This window comes from Capsicum annuum, chromosome 5, assembly GCF_002878395.1.
Source record: "Capsicum annuum cultivar UCD-10X-F1 chromosome 5, UCD10Xv1.1, whole genome shotgun sequence".
Lineage (NCBI taxonomy): Eukaryota > Viridiplantae > Streptophyta > Magnoliopsida > Solanales > Solanaceae > Capsicum > Capsicum annuum.
This window is the reverse complement of record NC_061115.1, coordinates 20,245,526-20,263,031: the sequence shown is the minus strand read 5'-3', so window position 1 is coordinate 20,263,031 and position 17,506 is coordinate 20,245,526. Positions and strand designations below refer to the sequence as shown.

At 33.7% G+C, this 17,506-nt stretch overlaps 1 pseudogene; it reads left to right on the top strand.

The window, feature by feature from the left end:
- The window catches only part of LOC107870386, a 38,681-nt pseudogene extending 21,308 nt beyond the window's left edge, over positions 1-17,373 (top strand).
- Positions 17,374-17,506: the final 133 nt, after the last annotated feature.

Below are 17,506 nucleotides of genomic sequence, written 5' to 3'. Positions count from 1 at the left end.
TAGTGAGAATGCTCCTAAGGTGCCCGAGGGAACCTCGGAAAAAGAGCATTTCATGATTGTAGAAGTTTGGAAACACTCGGACTTCCTTTGCAGGAATTATATATTGAGTGGTCTCCAAGACGACCTCTACAATGTTTACAGTGGAACTAAGACATCAAGGGAATTGTTGGGGGCACTAGAATAAAAATACAAGACAGGGGATGCAGAAATTAAGAAATTCTTTGTTGCAAGGTTCTTGGACTTTAAAATGATAGATAGCAAATCGGTTGTCTCTCAAGTGCAGGAATTGCAAGTAATTATTCAGGATCTCCTAGCAGAAGGTATATCTATGAAAAATACCTTAGTTGAACAAATTGAAAATGTTCTTAGTACTCACATAAACTATTTTATAGGTTTGATTGTGAATGATGCATTTCAAGTAGCAGCTATCATTGAGAAGCTACCACCTATGTGGAAAGACTTCAAAAACTATTTGAAGCACAAACGAAAGGAGATGACTGTCAAAGATCTTATTGTCCGACTACATATTGAAGAGTATAATAAGGCTACTGAGAGAAGGTCAAAAGGGAATTCTATAATTAATGGAGCACATATTGTAGAAGATGACAAAAACAATTCTAAGAATAGGAAGAAAGTTGAATAAGAAAGCCATCAACCCAAGAAAAAATTCAAGGGAAAGTGCTTCAACTATGGTAAGATTGTTCATAAGTCCACGGATTGTCGTGCCCCTAAGAAAGGCAAGAAAAAGGACCAACCAAATATGATTGAGTCCAACAAATAATGTGATGATCTGTGTGATATGTTTTCATAATGCAACTTGGTGGGGAATCCTTGCGAGTAGTGGATGGATTTTGGTGTCACCCGCCATGTTTGTGCCAATAAAGAGTTGTTTTCATCATTCTCTCCAGCTCAAGTGGAAGGAATGATCTACATGGCTAACTCTGCTACGGCTAAGGTAGAAGGAACAGGAAAAGTGGGCTTGAAAATGACTTCAGAAAAGGTCTTGACACTTAACAATGTCTTGTACGTTACGAAATTACATAGGAACTTGATTTCTGTTTTTACTTCTAGACAAGAACGGATTCAAATGTGTAATCATTTTTGGAAAAATTGTAATTAGCAAAGGAGAAGTGTATGTAGGGAATGACTATCTTACCGAGGGCCTTTATAAGATGAATGTAATGAATTTTGAAATAAATAAAAGTTCAAATTCTTCTTACTTGCTTGAGTCTTATAATTTATGGCATGAAAATTTAAGCCATGTTAATTACAAAACGTTATGAAAATTGATTAACTTAGATGTTTTGCCAAACTTTGAGTGCAATAAATCAAAGTGTCAAACGTGTGTGGAATCGAAGTATGCAAAGCATTCTTATAAGTCCATTGAAAGGAATTTCAATCCTTTAGACTTAGTACACACTAACATTTATGATATGAAGTCAACACCATCACGTGTTGGAAAAAAGTATTTCATAACTTTTATTGACGATTGCACTAGATATTGTTACGTATACTTGCTAATTAGTAAGGATGGAGCAATATATGCGTTTAGGCAATACAAAACAGAAGTAAAAAATCAGTTAGAGACAAAGATAAAAATGATAAGAAGTGATAGGGGCGGAGAATATAAATCTTCCTTCACCGAAATATGTGTAGAGAATGGAATTGTCCATCAAACTACGGCCCCGTATTCACTCAATCTAATGAAATTGCGAAAAGGAAAAACCAAACTTTGAAGGAAATGGTGAATGTCTTGCTTATAAGTTCTGGTTTATCGCAAAACTTATGGGGGAGGCTATCCTTACAGCTAATCGTATACTCAATAGAGTTCTCCAAAGTAAGACACAATCAATTTCTTATGAAAAATAGAAAGGAAGGAAACCCAACTTGAAATATTTCAAAGTGTGAGGGTATCTAGCAAAGTCCAATTTCCTATGCCTAAAAAGGTTAAGATAGGACCTAAGACAGTGGACTGTGTGTTCATAGGATATGCTAAAAGCAACAAAGCATGTCAGTTTTTGGTTCATAGATCTGAACATCTAGATATACATAAAAATATGGTAATTGAATCAGGTAATGCTGAATTCTTTGGAAACATTTATCCATATAAACAAGACATGAATAGTCTAATTGGGGGTCTAAACGACCTCGAGATGAACCAAGTGAGAATGTACATAATGAAGAGAATCCAAGACGTAGTACACGTCAAAGAACTTCTACTACGTTTGGATCAGATTTTGTAACATTTCACTTAGAAAATGAGCCTCAAACATTTAAAGAAGCGATGTCATCTTCAGACTCATCCTTTTGGAAAGAGGCAGTCAATAGTGAGATTGATTCAATCTTAAGCAACCATACATAGGAATTGATTGATCTTCCTCCAGGAAATAAACCTTTAGGTTCTAAATGGATCTTCAAAAGGAAAATCAAAGTGGATGGTACTATTGACAAATACAAGGTAAGACTTGTAGTAAAAGGCTTCAAACAAAAAAAGGTCTTGATTACTTTGATTGTAACACTCCGACGTCTTCTTAGCTAAATTCCGTCCATGAAAAGTCTAAGCATTAGCTTTTAGAATGATATAAATTAATTTTCATGTGGAATTTCCTAGATTTCAACCTTTCATTAAGTAGATGACTGAATTAGCTTTCCAACGATATAAGATTCGTCCAAAATGGACCCTCGGTGAAGAAGTTATGGATAATTTAAAGTTCCAGTCGTAAACATCATCATTTTGGTGTCTAGCGCGTCGCGGAGAGAGTCAAATTGACAATCGTCAAATTCTAGTGGGGCTCCGCGATGGTGGTGCATCACGGAGGCACTCAATTTCCCACTCGACGAATTCCAGTGGACCACCGTGATTGTGGCGCGTCACAGCGGCACCCGAAATCGGGTTTTTAAGTTCAAATTTCTAGTTCCATTTAGTAGTCATCAAAGGTAATTTTGAGTTTTCCTTATCCTTTAAAACTGTCCAAACAAAGGATTTAGGGTATGTTTGAGCAACTTAACCCTACTTTCATCAAAATCATCAAGAATCTTCTCTAGAGCTTAAAACAAGGACTTCAAGAAACTCAAGATTCAACTGTGGGTTTTCAAAATCGATTGAAAATTTAAAATCGCCGGATCATAGGCTTCAAAAAACACCCATTGTTTTTCTATTTTGAGGTACGTGGGGTTTTTCTAAAATCTCATGGGCATAGAAATCATGATTTTAAGAAAGGGGTTTTTAGATTTATGAATACATTCATGTTTAGAAATCTTGACGGTATTGTTTTGGTCTTTTGACCTTTCCCACATTGATTTGAAATTGTATATATATATGTGTGTGTGTGTGTGTGTGTGATTTAAGTTAATATTCGAATTGAGAGCATGACTCACATGAAATCCGTCTCTTGATGTGATTGTTCCCATGTTTCACATGATATGAATTGTTTTGAAATGCATCTTGAAAAGCATGTTACGAAGTGTCTTGATTTATGAATGATTTGGTCATGAATATTGCATTCAAAAGAGAGGGTTATTTGTATTGAAAAATTTTGAAAATACATATAATGAAAGAGTGCATGGATTTTGCCAAAAGCACATGACCACCTTATGTTTGAAGAGTTCTTGTATAGTTTTGACTTATGCTTTTAGAACATGAAATCTCTTATACTATTTGCATGTTTGGGTGGTCTGAACTATGTTTTAATGAAAGAATTATGCATGATGCATTATGGCTTAGAAATAGGACTTGCAAGTCTTGCTGTGATGACACCAATCCAGATTATGTCATGATAATTCAGAACAGATTTAATGCATGTTTAAAATCAGACTTTTCAGATGTTGAAACTAGAAACATGCATGATTTAGAACAGGATAAAATTGGGCATAAAGAGAGTTTAGGTGGGTCCCCGAAGAAGGCGTGAGTATTCAACAACTCATCGCCCAAAATCATGATTTGCCAATCTGGGTTTATTTACTACGCTGGCCTAGAGCCCTGTGGCGTATCAGATTCAGGAACTCCAACCCTTGCGGCACACTTGGGTTGGGGGCTTCCCCGCCGAGTCAATGGCGGATTCCATACTGCCCGTGGAATATCAAAATTATAAGGGAGTTCCACCTAAATCAGAAGTAATATACAGATCAGAACTTGCATTGACAGGCAGGTTACATGTTTTGCAGAAATGCGCCCATGTGTTTCGAAAGCCACTTGTATAATGTTTTAACAAAGTTGTTTCCCAAGCTATTTTATTTACATATAAGCTTTATTTTGGATTTCTTTATGTACCAGTACATCTGTATTTACCCCCCTTCTCCCTCCAGGTTTTGAGGCTTAGTCCAAGGGTCCAGAAAGGCAGTAGATTCATCAGACAGAGTTGCAGTGATTATTTGGTGAGCCTTCTCTATTCCAGAAGGCCCGTCTTTCAGATTATGTCCCTTATTATCGTTTTGGTCTACTGAGGGCCTTGTCCCATTTTTCAGACAGTTGTCGAATTTTTTTAGTAGAGATTTTGCAGACTGAGTCAGATGTTATTAGATGCAGTTGATTTTTAATTTTCATACTTATGCTGAATTCAGAATTGACCATGTTTCCGTAGCAGATTATGTTTCCTCATCTTTTTTATTTATATGAATGTGTGCATGCTTACCAGATAGAGAGAGACGTTTTGGGCCCTCAGGGTTCGGGATGTCCGTCACGGCCAGGCCCTAGTTCGGGTCGTGACATTGATACATAATCGCCAATAACAAATATAACATCGATTCGAATGTTAATTGCCTTGGCGACGATTTATGGTCTTGAAATCCATCAAATGGATGTGAAAACCGCATTCTTAAATGGAGAATTGGAGGAAGAAATTTACATGGAACAGCCTGAAGGTTTTGTGGTTCTAGGAAAAGAGAATAAGGTGTGTAAACTTATTAAGTCGTTGTATGGACTAAAGCAAGCACCTAAATAATGGCATGCGAAGTTTGAACAAACCATGTTGGCAAACGGGTTCAAGATAAATAAATGTGATAAGTGTGTTTATATTAAAGACACTCCAAATCACCAAGTCATTGTTTGTTTATATATGGATGATATGTTGATCATTAGTAGAAACATTTCTGACATAAATGCAATGAAGCGAATGCTCGAGAGCAAGTTTGATATGAAAGACCTTGGAGTTTCGGATATGATCTTAGGTATAAGAATCCATAAAACTCCACAAGGGTTGGCATTGTCACTTTCTCACTATATCGAAAAGGTACTTGACAAATTCAAGTATATGGAATTTGGTATTGCCACGACTCTTATGGATGTGAGCTTTGCACTTTGAAAGAACGAAGGTGAAAGTGACTCACAATTGGAGTACGCAAGAGTATTGGGATGTTTAATATATATAATGAATTGTACATGACCAGAAATAGCATGCACTATTAGTAAATTGAGTCGGTACACGAGTAATCCCAAAAAAACTCATTGGATAGCAATGAAAAGAGTTTTGGGGTATCTTAAATACACTCAAGACTATGCCTTGCATTATAATAAATATCCTGCGGCACTTGAAGGATATAGTGATGCAAATTGGATCACCGGATCGAACGAAGTAAAATCCACAAGTGGATATGTATTTACTATCGGTGGAGGAGTAGTCTTTTGGAAATTATCCAAACAGACTTGTATTGCTCGCTCTACAATGGAATCAAAATTTATCGCATTGGATAAGGCTGGTGAAGAAGCAGAATAGCTCTAGAATTTCTTGGAAGATATTCCTTATTAGCCTAAACCAGTGGCACCAGTATGCATACACTGTGATACCCAAGCGGCAATAGGTAGGGCAGGGAGCATGATGTACAACGTAAATCTCGTCACATACGACGGAGGTATAATACCGTTAAGGAACTTCTCTCTAGTGGAATTATCACTGTTGACTATGTTAAGTCAAAGGATAATGTGTCGGATCCACTTACAAAAGGCCTATCTAAAAGAGGAGTAGAAAAGACATCCAAGGGAATGGGTTTAAGGCCTAGGACAAGTCAACATAGCGGTAACTCTACCTAGCAGACTGGAGATCCCAAGAGCTAGGTTCAAGGAGATCAAACAAAATTATGTCTGATAGGTTCAACATTGTCAATTACTCAACCCATTCTCATGATGTAGACAATGTTTAGTAAACAAGGATAAGACTTAAGGTGAAAAGTCTTTTAATGATTGTCTAAATTTAGCAGATTTGACCAAATAGTTTAATCTATAGGATTGAACGTTTAGAAATCACCTAAATGAGGGCGAAGTGGAAGCCGTTTCAAGGATAATGTTAGTAAAGGCCTATTCTCTAAGCTCTCATGAAACCGGGACGCGTTCATGGCTGAAAAGAACAAAACCATGAGAAACATAAATGGTAAAAGGTTGGTTGTGTGACATATGTTATCTAGGTGTACACTAAAGCTCGATGGTTCAAAGATATCAAATCTACCGATTGACCGAATGCATCCGATGCATGTTCACTACGAAAAGTTCAAAGGGAAAGCCACTTATCTAGATCCAATCAGTCTTTGCTTGATGATCACATACTTGTCCGTAAAAATTTTATGAAAAAATAGCCATTTCCCATTCATGTGGGGGATTTTTGGGTTCAAAGTATATGCAAAAGTGTGAATGAAAAAATGGAAGAAAAATGATGGAGAAGGGAGACACCAATTTAGAAAGTGTACTCCTAAATTGAAGAGTTCACTCTTTCTCCCACATTGGTGGAAGAAGAGAACTTGTGCGTGTTTAAAATAAGGAACACTTACTCCACATGGTAAGTGAGGCAAGAAATAAGAGATGCCTCATACCGTCGGCGGCGGCACTCACTTGGCTTCAGCTTCGGCTTCAGATTTGTCAAATGATCGATCGATGAGATCTATCTTTTTGGACAAAGTTTATTTGACAGAAATTCAGAAATTCAGTTCGAAAATACCAAAGGGAAAAACATAACTTTTTCATGTGTTTTGATACTCCATTTATATGCATGCATGCAGAATCCAAAATAGTGCAGTGCTGAAACGAAAGGATGCAACCCTTCAATAAAATGACACACTGATTCATGAAATGGTATGCCTGTTTGGAAAAAACACATTCTTTGGTCGAACAGACATGGCTTTTTTAGAAAGGTCACACCTTTTAAGTGAACCATTGCCACTTTTCAGAAGAGGCACATGTTGGCTATATAAACCTGCTTTCATCCACAGGTTTAGGTATGAATTTTCTGAAATACAAACTCTCTTCTTGTCTTGAAAAACTTTCTGTGTGATCTATCAAACCGTTGAGTGAGTTTGCTGAATCCAACAATTTGAGGTACTGCTATTGTTCGGATTGAAGGTCATTTTATCCTGGGAGGAAGATTCCAAAACCTCTGGTACAGTGAGGGAAATTATTTCTCAAGGACACTCTGTGAATTCGAAGGACTTGGTCTTAAATTCTGTTTCATCTTATTTCTGAATCTTAACACAATTCTTAGATAGATTATTCGTAATCTAGTGTTGAAGGTGTTACAGAACTTCGTAAGTGCTCTTGTCTTGAACTTGAACTAGCGTTGAAGTTTGGGTTTCTTATATACAGATTCCTGTACCCGAAAACATACACATGAGATAACAGCTCCAACGTGGATGATTGTAGAAAAGATAATAAAAGGGGAGAAAAGCTATTAATGATAAAAGTAGGTTATAATTTGTATAGTAAAATAAAAGTTGTATCATTTAGAATAATATTAATACCTTTAAAAAACATTTTTTAGTTAAAAATCCGTCTCTTTTTTTCTATCATTGGGCCAACAACATTTTTTGTTACAAAGATCACAAAATATAAATCTAAAAACTAATGTACTGAATTAAATTATATGTGCAAAATATGTATTAATTTAAAAATAATGAAATATTAAATTTTCCCGTTGGCTTAGTGTGATGAAACTGACCAAAAGCTAATAAGTAATTGTAAGTAATTGACAACTAAAGTTCCAACTGTGAAACAAGATTATTGCTCCTATTAAAACTAGATTAGTTATAGCATTTTGAGTAAGGTATTTCATCACTCGCGAGTAGTAAAATTACAAGATGGTTTTGCTTTCGTACGATTTAAAATTTAATTTTATTATTTACAAATATATTTGGATACTTAATCTTAGTATATAGACTCAGGTTTTGAGCCCATGATCTTGATTTATATGTGGATACTTAATCTTAGTATATAGACTCAGGTTTTGAGCCCATGATCTTGATTTATATGTTTTCACTCGTGTGATATAAATTTTGTTTTTATTTAACTATATTTTATGCTACTGTAAAATTGTGGAATGAATATCTAGTTATTTATTCTTATCATCTTTTATATTCTATCGGAAACAACCTCTCTACTTCTTCAAAGGTAGCGGTATGAACTGCGTACATTTTACCCTCCGATCCCCAGACCCCACTTGGTGGGAATACACTGGGTTTGTTGTTGTTGTTCTTTTATATTCCCTCGATTCATCATTTTTTAAACAACGTCTAAATAGTTTTATCAAAATCCTATGAAAGTAACATTTACTAACTGACGTAACATTTTAACCAAAAAAATTAAATTAACCAATCTGTACCGATTCCAAAGAGAATAAAACATGATGGATGATTTCGAAAAGTCTAATTTTTGTTATATAAAATAAAATAATAAAAATTAATATGATATAAATTTTATAAAATAATCAGTAATATTAATGCTTCTCTACAGTGACGGATCCAGGATTTAGGAATTGTGGGTGTCCAGGAGGTTCGAACATACCTATTGACACTCAAAACTTTAAAATTCCGCCTGAAAATTAAAGCGCTATCTTCTTATTTATCTGAGTGCTTTTTTAAGACTTATATCAATTTTTATACATTTTTTATATAATTATACCTAATTTACATTGAATTTAACGGGTACCAAAACATCTCAAAATTGATCGTATGTACCCCTGAATAGATCGATGCCATCTCCAATTAATTATCTGTGTTTCTTCTCTTTTCTTTATATAGATACTCCCATAACAATGAAAAGTCCGGGAGAAGCAAGAGTTGAATAGGCACAAAAGATAATTTTCTGCATCTATGCTAGAAAACCCTATTCATTAGTTATATTGTCTTATATACCTTAAGTGGAAGGAGATCACTCAAATGGATAATCCTTTTATTTTAGTCTTGAGATTTCTAGTCAGTGTTAGTATTCAATATTTATATTAGAACTTAGTTAATTAAATTTGTGATAGGAAGCCTCATTTTAGGAGATGAGCATTTATTATAAAAATAAATTTACTTTTAAAACTTTTTAAACACACAACCTTCAAATCAATGAAAAAATAAGCCCTTTGTTGTTGGTTACTCATTGTTAATTAGTTGTGTTTTCTTTTGGAAATGGTGTACAAACTGCCACTTTACCTCCATCCTATTTTAGTTGATCTTCTTTCTAAATACGTTTGTTTTAAATTAGCTATCTATTTTCACAAATTAAAAGTGTTTTATTATTTTTTTTATATTACTCTCAGTATTAAATAACTAAAGAAGATAATAATAATTAGAATTAGAGTTTCAAGATATTATTAATAGAGTAAAATTTGTAAAATAATCTTCTAATTAATATTTTCTTAATGAATGCGTCAAGTCAAAAAAGGTCAAACAAAATAAAACGGAGAGAGTTTTATTTGATATCCACCTTGTAGAAATGATTTGTGTTGTTAGTTTCTCGAGTAACTTTTTAAGAAAAATATAAAAATTAGGGAAAAGACATCAAAACCATCCTGAAATATACATAAAAAGTCACTTACACACCTAAGCTAACGTGGCGACCTATTACACACCTATTCTTCTCAAAAGTGAATTTAATTTCACCCTGAATCTGATGTGGAAATAACATTAATTTTTTTTTAAAAAAAAAGGCGCGTCTAGAAAAAAAAACAGTCAAAAAAACTTTAAACCCCTAACCCCACCCCTGCGCACACTCTCTCTTCTGACCCATCTTTAATTTTTTTTTCTCTCTCAATCTTCCTTTCTTCTTCATTACAATCACTCCTCCTTTGCTATGGTTGATGAGAATAATTTTTTCATGATAGTTTTCAAAGAAAAAAATAGAAAAGATTGAGGATGAAATCGTCACCAATTGAAAAAAATTTTGATGAGACTTTTGAAATTAATCAAATGTTATTGCTCCTACGTTGAACATCAATTTTTTAATTTATTTTTGTATTTCTGTTCTTTTTCTGTAAAATTTTATGAATTTTGTTCAGAAGTTAATTTTTTAACACTTTTTTTTGTAGATCTATCTTGTCTCTATAAAAATCTTCTTTCAATTTTTCTCAATTAATAATAATAGATTAAAATTGCTCAAAATTTATTTTGATGTCGGGTAGTGAATTAGTGGTGAGGCATATTAATTTTTTATGACTGCAATTATGTGTGAATTTGATGATGGGTGGGGCAATTAGGTGGTGATAGTGTTGTAACTTTTGGTGTCGTATAACAAAGAAAATTGAATTGAATGAAGTTATTGTTTGGGTGTATTGATTTTATATCAACAATGGAAGAAGAAGATGGCATTATGGTCGTTGAAAAATTAAAGAAAAAGAAGATGATTTTTGGACATTGAAGAAATTGAAAAAGAAGAAGAAAAAGAAGATGACATTGAATTTGAATGAAGTTATTGCTTGGGTGTATTGATTTTATATCATCTTCCCGTTAAGAATATGACCCCACTAATTTTCTTTTTTCTTTTTGAAAATTGAAGAAAAAGAAGAAAATGGTTTTGGACATTGAAGAATTTATTGAAGAAAAAAAAGAAGACGATGGTTTTGGACAAAAAGAAAAAAAAATTGAGCTTATAACAATGGAGGTTTTGGACAACAATGGAGGTTTTGGATATTGAAGAAAAAGAAAAAAAAAATTGACCTCATAACAATGGAGGTTTTGGACAACAATGGAAGTTTTAGATATTGAAGAAAAAGAAAAAAAAATTGAAGAAGAAAGAAAAAGAATTTAAATTAAAAAAAAGAAAAATTTATGAAAATAATAAATTTATTATTTTTTTCATATCATGCTGATGTGGCGCTGACGTGGCAGGCGCGTGTGTAACACCACACCACATGCAAGTGGTATAATGCTTTACAGGGTGTAAAAAATATCATTTTTTTATAGTTTAGATGTGTAATAGGTCACTAGTATAGTTTAGGTGTGACTTCGACTTTTCTTGTATAATTTGGGATGAAAACGATATTTTTTCCATTAAAATTATAAGGATCTGAAATTATCACTTTATCACATTCGTATGATAGTACATTTTTCCATTTTTGTTAAGTTTGCAAAGAAATGTCTAATACTCCTCAAAACTGCCATTAATTTGGAATGATATTTATATCTATATCTATAATCTATAATTTATCTATATCTATAATCTATCTATAATCTATAATATAAAAGTGTGAAGGGCCTGTTAGAAATTTTTGTCCTTCATTAAAAATCTTTGTTTTAGACAAAATCATCTTTTCACTATTTTTTCCTAATATTTAAGAGTTAAAAATTAATTAAATATATTTATGATAAAACTTTTCCTTATTAGAATTCATCAGAATTAATGGCAACTAATACTTTTTCCATTATTTTAAAAGTTCTAAATCGACTAAATATGATTTTAAGAACATTTGAAAAATATAGAAATAAATATAAAACTGTCAAAATAAGAAAAATTGAGGAAGTATCAAAACTTTAAAAGTTTTAAGTACATAATAACAATATAATTAATGATTTTGTAAAGATTTAACTTTAAAAATAAGAAAAAAAATTAAATATAAAAAAATAAAAAATTGTATCATAAATATGGTTCAAATTGATGTGTCTATCTTAATCTCTGGCAGCAAAGGAAAGAGGTACTGCATAACAAACACAAAAGTGATGATTTATCAACTATTTAAAACTTCTGATGGTAAAATAAATATGTGCTTACATTAAAATATATATTTATGTTTACATTATTATATTAACATATAAAAAATCTTTGAAAAGTAATTTAAACCTTTACACTTCATTAAAAATTTCCGCAATAAATAGAATCATTTAATTTGAAATAATCAAATATTACACGTACGAAATATGTGCGATTAAACTAGTAAAAATAAAAGAGCCGAATACATATGTTGACCCTTTAAATTTGTTAGAATTTTTCCATTTAATTACTTATACTAAGGTTTATACCTATTGAATACTTGAATTATGTTTAAAATGTGCCTATTTGGACATATTTTTGACAATTCTCCTTGATGTTTAAATGCATATTTTCACTCACGTGACATGAAAATGATGGTCAAATGATATTCTGTCAAACTTTTTATTTATTTATTTATTTTTTTGTTCGTACTTCAAAAACATTCATAATTTAAATTATGAATTCATATTGTGACTACAAGTTAATGCTACATAAAAAAATATATACATAAATATTGTGAGACAAATGATAGTAATTATAACAACGACATACTCAGTGAATCAAAGAGCTTATGTGATTTCCATTAATTAAATTATCAAAGCGTACCCTTCATGATTCTTTATAGATCAAATTTGTTGTTTTTGCAAAGAAGTATCTAAATATGCTCCCTCAAACTGCCATTAATTTAGAATAATATTAGAAAGAGTGTTGAATACATTTGCTAACCCTTTAAATTTGATTTTTTCCATTTAAATATCTATACTAAGTTTTATAACAATAATACCTATATCTATGAAATGAAATTTAAAAGAACGTGTCTTATTGTAGGAATTAGAGTTGAAGAAAGAGGGATGTCACACTCCATTAGATTATTACCTCAATAGATAATCAAATTCCACTGCTTCTTCCAATTGAAAAAGATGAGGTCTCTCTACTTTCTCTCACAACTATACAAGTAATTAGTTTTAGTTTTTTGTTTTATTAGCCACTTTTTTTTTGACAATTATGTTGGGCTCAGTCAATTTAAAAATACTCTTACAAGGTTTAATACTATTTATTTTAAATCAAGCTCGCACGATTTTCTACAAAAAAAAAATCTTTCATTTAATACCTCTTTTATTTTAGAAGACTTGAAAGAACACAAGAAACAATAGATATTAATTATAAACCAATCAATTTCATTCACAACAGAGAGATTGTATAGAAGCAAATTAGGGAATAAGAAGAAGAATAGAGGGTGAAAGGCCACGAAAGCTTTTCTATTTTAAATATACAATAATTTATTCAGTATATTCTCATAAAGTGAGGTTTAGGGAGGGTAAAGTATACGCAGTCCATACCACTACCTCAAATAAAGTAAAGAGGTTGTTTCTGACAAACCCTCAACTCATGAAAGATAACAATATAACAAACAAAAAATATAAAAGCACACAACAAAACTATAACGCACTGCTAGATAATAAAGAAAATATGACACATACAAGGTAATAATAAACTATCTATTCAAGAGCATATACATCACTGAAACACCACGAACAAGAAACTTTAGATGTAGATACAAACCAAGCACTCGTCCTTACTATCACTATTGAACTCCTACCCACTAACCCTCTACCCTAATCCGAGTTCTCCACACCTTCCTATAAAGGGTCATGTCCTCTGTAAGTTGTAGCTGCTCTAAATTATGCCTAATCACTTCCCTCCAATATTTCTTTGGCCTACCTCTACCTCGTCTAAAATCATTCATAGCCAGCTTCTCACACCTCCGTACTGGAGCATCCGTGCACCTCCTCATCACATGCCCGAGCCATCGCAACCTTACTTTCAATATCTTATCGTCCACCGAAGTCACTCTCATCTTCTCCCGAATAATCTCATTTCTAATCTTATTTCTCCTGGTAAGTCCACACATCAATCGCAACATCCTTATTTCCACCACTTTTAATTTTTGAATATGGGAGTTCTTAACTAGCCAACACTTTACTCCATACAACATAGCCGTCTGGACTGCCACTTTGTAGAACTTACCTTTAAGTTTAGGAGACACCTTCTTATCGCCCAAGACTCCCAAAGCGAGCCTCCATTTCAACCACCCTGCACCAATACGGTGCATGACATCCTCGTCAATCTCACTATTTTCCTGAATCATAAACCCAAGATACTTGAAACTTTTCCTCTTCTGAATGACTTGAGAATCCAACTTCACTACCACGCCAGCCTCATGCGCCAAATAAATAAACTTACATTCCAAGTACTCTATCTTCGTCCTGCTCAACCTAAACCTTATAGACTAAAGGGTTTGTCTCCAAACATCCAACTTATCATTAACTTCTCTCTGGGTCTCGCCAATCAGTACCATCATCAACAAATAACATATACCAACGCACCTCCCCTTGAATAAGTCGCATTAGAACATTCATTACCAAGGCAAATAAAAATAGCTCTGGATCTCATCCTGTCGTCCTCACACAAGTTTTGCACTGGCATACATGACCTGAATCGACCTAGTATACTCTACGGGCACCCCTCTAGCCTCCAAGCACCTCCACAGAATCTCTCTGGGAATTTTTCATATGTCTTCTCTAGATCTATGAACACCATGTGTAAGTCTTTTCTTTCTCTCTCTAAACTGCTCCACTGATATCCTCACTAGGTGAATGACCTCAGTAGTCGAGCGATCTGGCATGAAACTAAAGTGATTCTCGAAAATAGTCATGATCTCCTTAAGCCTCAACTCTACTACCATTTACCAAATATAACCCAACGACTTGATAACCCTATGTTTGTTGCAACTCTAAATGTCCCCCTTGTTCCTACATAATGGAACCATCGTACTCTTTCTTCAAGCTTAGTACATTTTTTCCGCCCTAAAAGGATGTTAAATGACCCCGTCGGCCACTCCAAACCTTCCCTGCCAGTACTTTTCAAAAATCCACGAAAATCACGTCTTGCTCCGTCGCTTTATGCCTACGCATCCTACGAAGAGCCCCCTTGACCTCCTCAACCTTGATACACCTACAACAACCATAATCGTGACACCTCTCTGAGTTCTCCAAGTTCTATAGTACGAAACTTTTGTCCCCCTTGTCGCAAAAGTCTATAAAAATAGATTGCGATATCTTCGTAATGAGGGTATCCACAACCAGCACTTTGTCATCATCCCCTTGATGCACTTTACTTGATCAAGGTCATGAGCCATCCGCTCCTGGCCTTTGGCAAGCCAATACGTACAACTTTCTATCCCTACCTTTCTTCTCTAACGTTGCATACAAGCTCTCAAGTTAGCGGCCTCTCAAGACACCTAATACCTCTTTAGCGGTCTCTCTAATGCAACTGACGGTCATCTCCCATATACTATCCACATCCCCTCTACTTTCATAAGCCCCTAAAGTTAAGACCAAATTTGAGTGTGTCTATATATTTATCCGTTATAAAACATATTTCCTCTGTAGCAATTTGTTTATCTGATTTTGACTTGGAGTTTAAGAAAGTGAAGAAAACTTTTAAATCTTATAATCTTATATATACATGTGTGTGTGTGCACGCGCGTGTGTAATGTACCAAAACATCTTTTAATTTTGTGATCTTAAACATGTCATGTGAAAAGTTAAAAATTAAATTGTTGTCAAAAAAATATACACCTTTTAAATTGACAAAAAAAAAATATAAATAAATTAAAATAGATGGAGTACATTTTACCTTTGATAGACATTTTTTATCCCATAACACTACCGTCCGATTTGACTACATACGTAAACAAAATAATGAGGTATTAAAAGAATAAACAAAATAGACGTTTTAAAATGTCACTCTCTTTTCCATTACATACAGATAGGAGGAGGGAGGGAAGTGGATCATTTAAGTGGGATAAATGAAACAAATGGACAAGATTCATCAGGATCACAACCAAGGGAAATTGTTAATCGAATCTCTGGAATATTTAAGGGTTTGGATAACTCATCTCTTAAATCGTGTACGATATTCAAAGTAAATGTGGGGCTACGTGAATCAAATCCAGCTGCTTATACACCAAAGATGGTCTCCATTGGTCCTTACCATAGGAAAAATCCTATACTTCGTCCAATGGAAAAGTACAAAGTAATATACCAACAAAGGTTTCTTAAACGACAAGAGGGGCTTGATCTGGAAAGTTGCATCAATGAATTGGAGGAATTGAAGGAGGAAGCACTAAAATGTTATGATGATATAGAAGACCTCAAGAAAGACATGAGTCACACTGATCAATTCTTGAAAATGTTATTGCTTGATGGTTGTTTTGTGGTTGAGTTTATTCGAGAGCTACATAAAGTGTATCCTCAAGAAGAAGAAAATATTATCGATACTAGTGTTGGTTACATATTTGATCAACTGACTCGAGACTTGATGTTACTAGAAAATCAACTTCCCTTCTTTGTTCTCAACAAGCTTCATCACACGACAAAGAAAGATGATGAATTACCATTTGCAATAATGGCGAAGTGTTGCTTTGCTATTAACTTGCCAAAAACGACTCCTGCAGCACTTCTAGAGGTACATAACAATGCTAATGCAGGAAAAATCAAACATTTACTTCATCTAATACACGTCATGGCAGGGGAATCCTAACACAGATTCAACATATTCCTCGAGAATCTTATGTTGCAATCCTTTGCAAATAATTAGGTCAAAAGAGAAGAAGAATGATAAGGGCAATAAGATAAATAAGGTCATCATACCAAATGCAACAGAGCTTTCTGAAGCTGGGCTTAGCTTTAAAAGCTTCGGAAAAATTTATAGGTCGTTGGACAAAGATGATATTGGGGATACAAGTTTATTTGATATAAAGCACGAGAATGGACTGTTGAAAATCCCGTCTTCGATTATTTGATAGTCAAATCTGAGAAATCTCATTGCTTTTGAGCAACAATCTGATGTGCATCATAGATATTTCAGTGATTATGCTACTTTCATGGATCAGCTTATTGAGTTAGACAAAGATGTTAATTTGCTACGCCAGAAAGGAATCATAATTAACGGGTTAGGAGAGGACAAAGAAGTGACTAGATTCTTTAACAAAATTAGAAAAGGGGTCAGCACTTCAGCCGGCTTTTATGACAAACAAGGATACAGAAAAATAATTGAACATTGTGAAAGACCGTGGAACAGAACGAAGGCAAATTTGATACACAATTATTTTAGTAGTCCTTGGGTTGGAGCTTCAACTCTGGCAGCCATCGTTCTCCTCATACTCACAGCTATACAAAATGTTTTAGCTTTCACAGGCGGAGTTAAATAAGTAATGTTAATTATATAAGATAGGTTGTTTGAATGTCTAGTGTTTCCTCATAACTCCATGCATGTAATATAATTGCATGTGTTGATGAGTTTTTCATTTATTCTATGTTTACCCCCCTTTTGTATTTGGTTTTGTTGTTAAGTGCTAATAATTGGTCTATTTCAAGTATCTACTAGTTTTTTGGGGTCATTATTTGTGTTCTTCCTTCGTTTCAAAATACGATTCGATTATACATTGGTCTGAATTAACCAAAATAACAAATACTTGAGAACACATTTACCACAACTATATAGCAGCTACTAGAT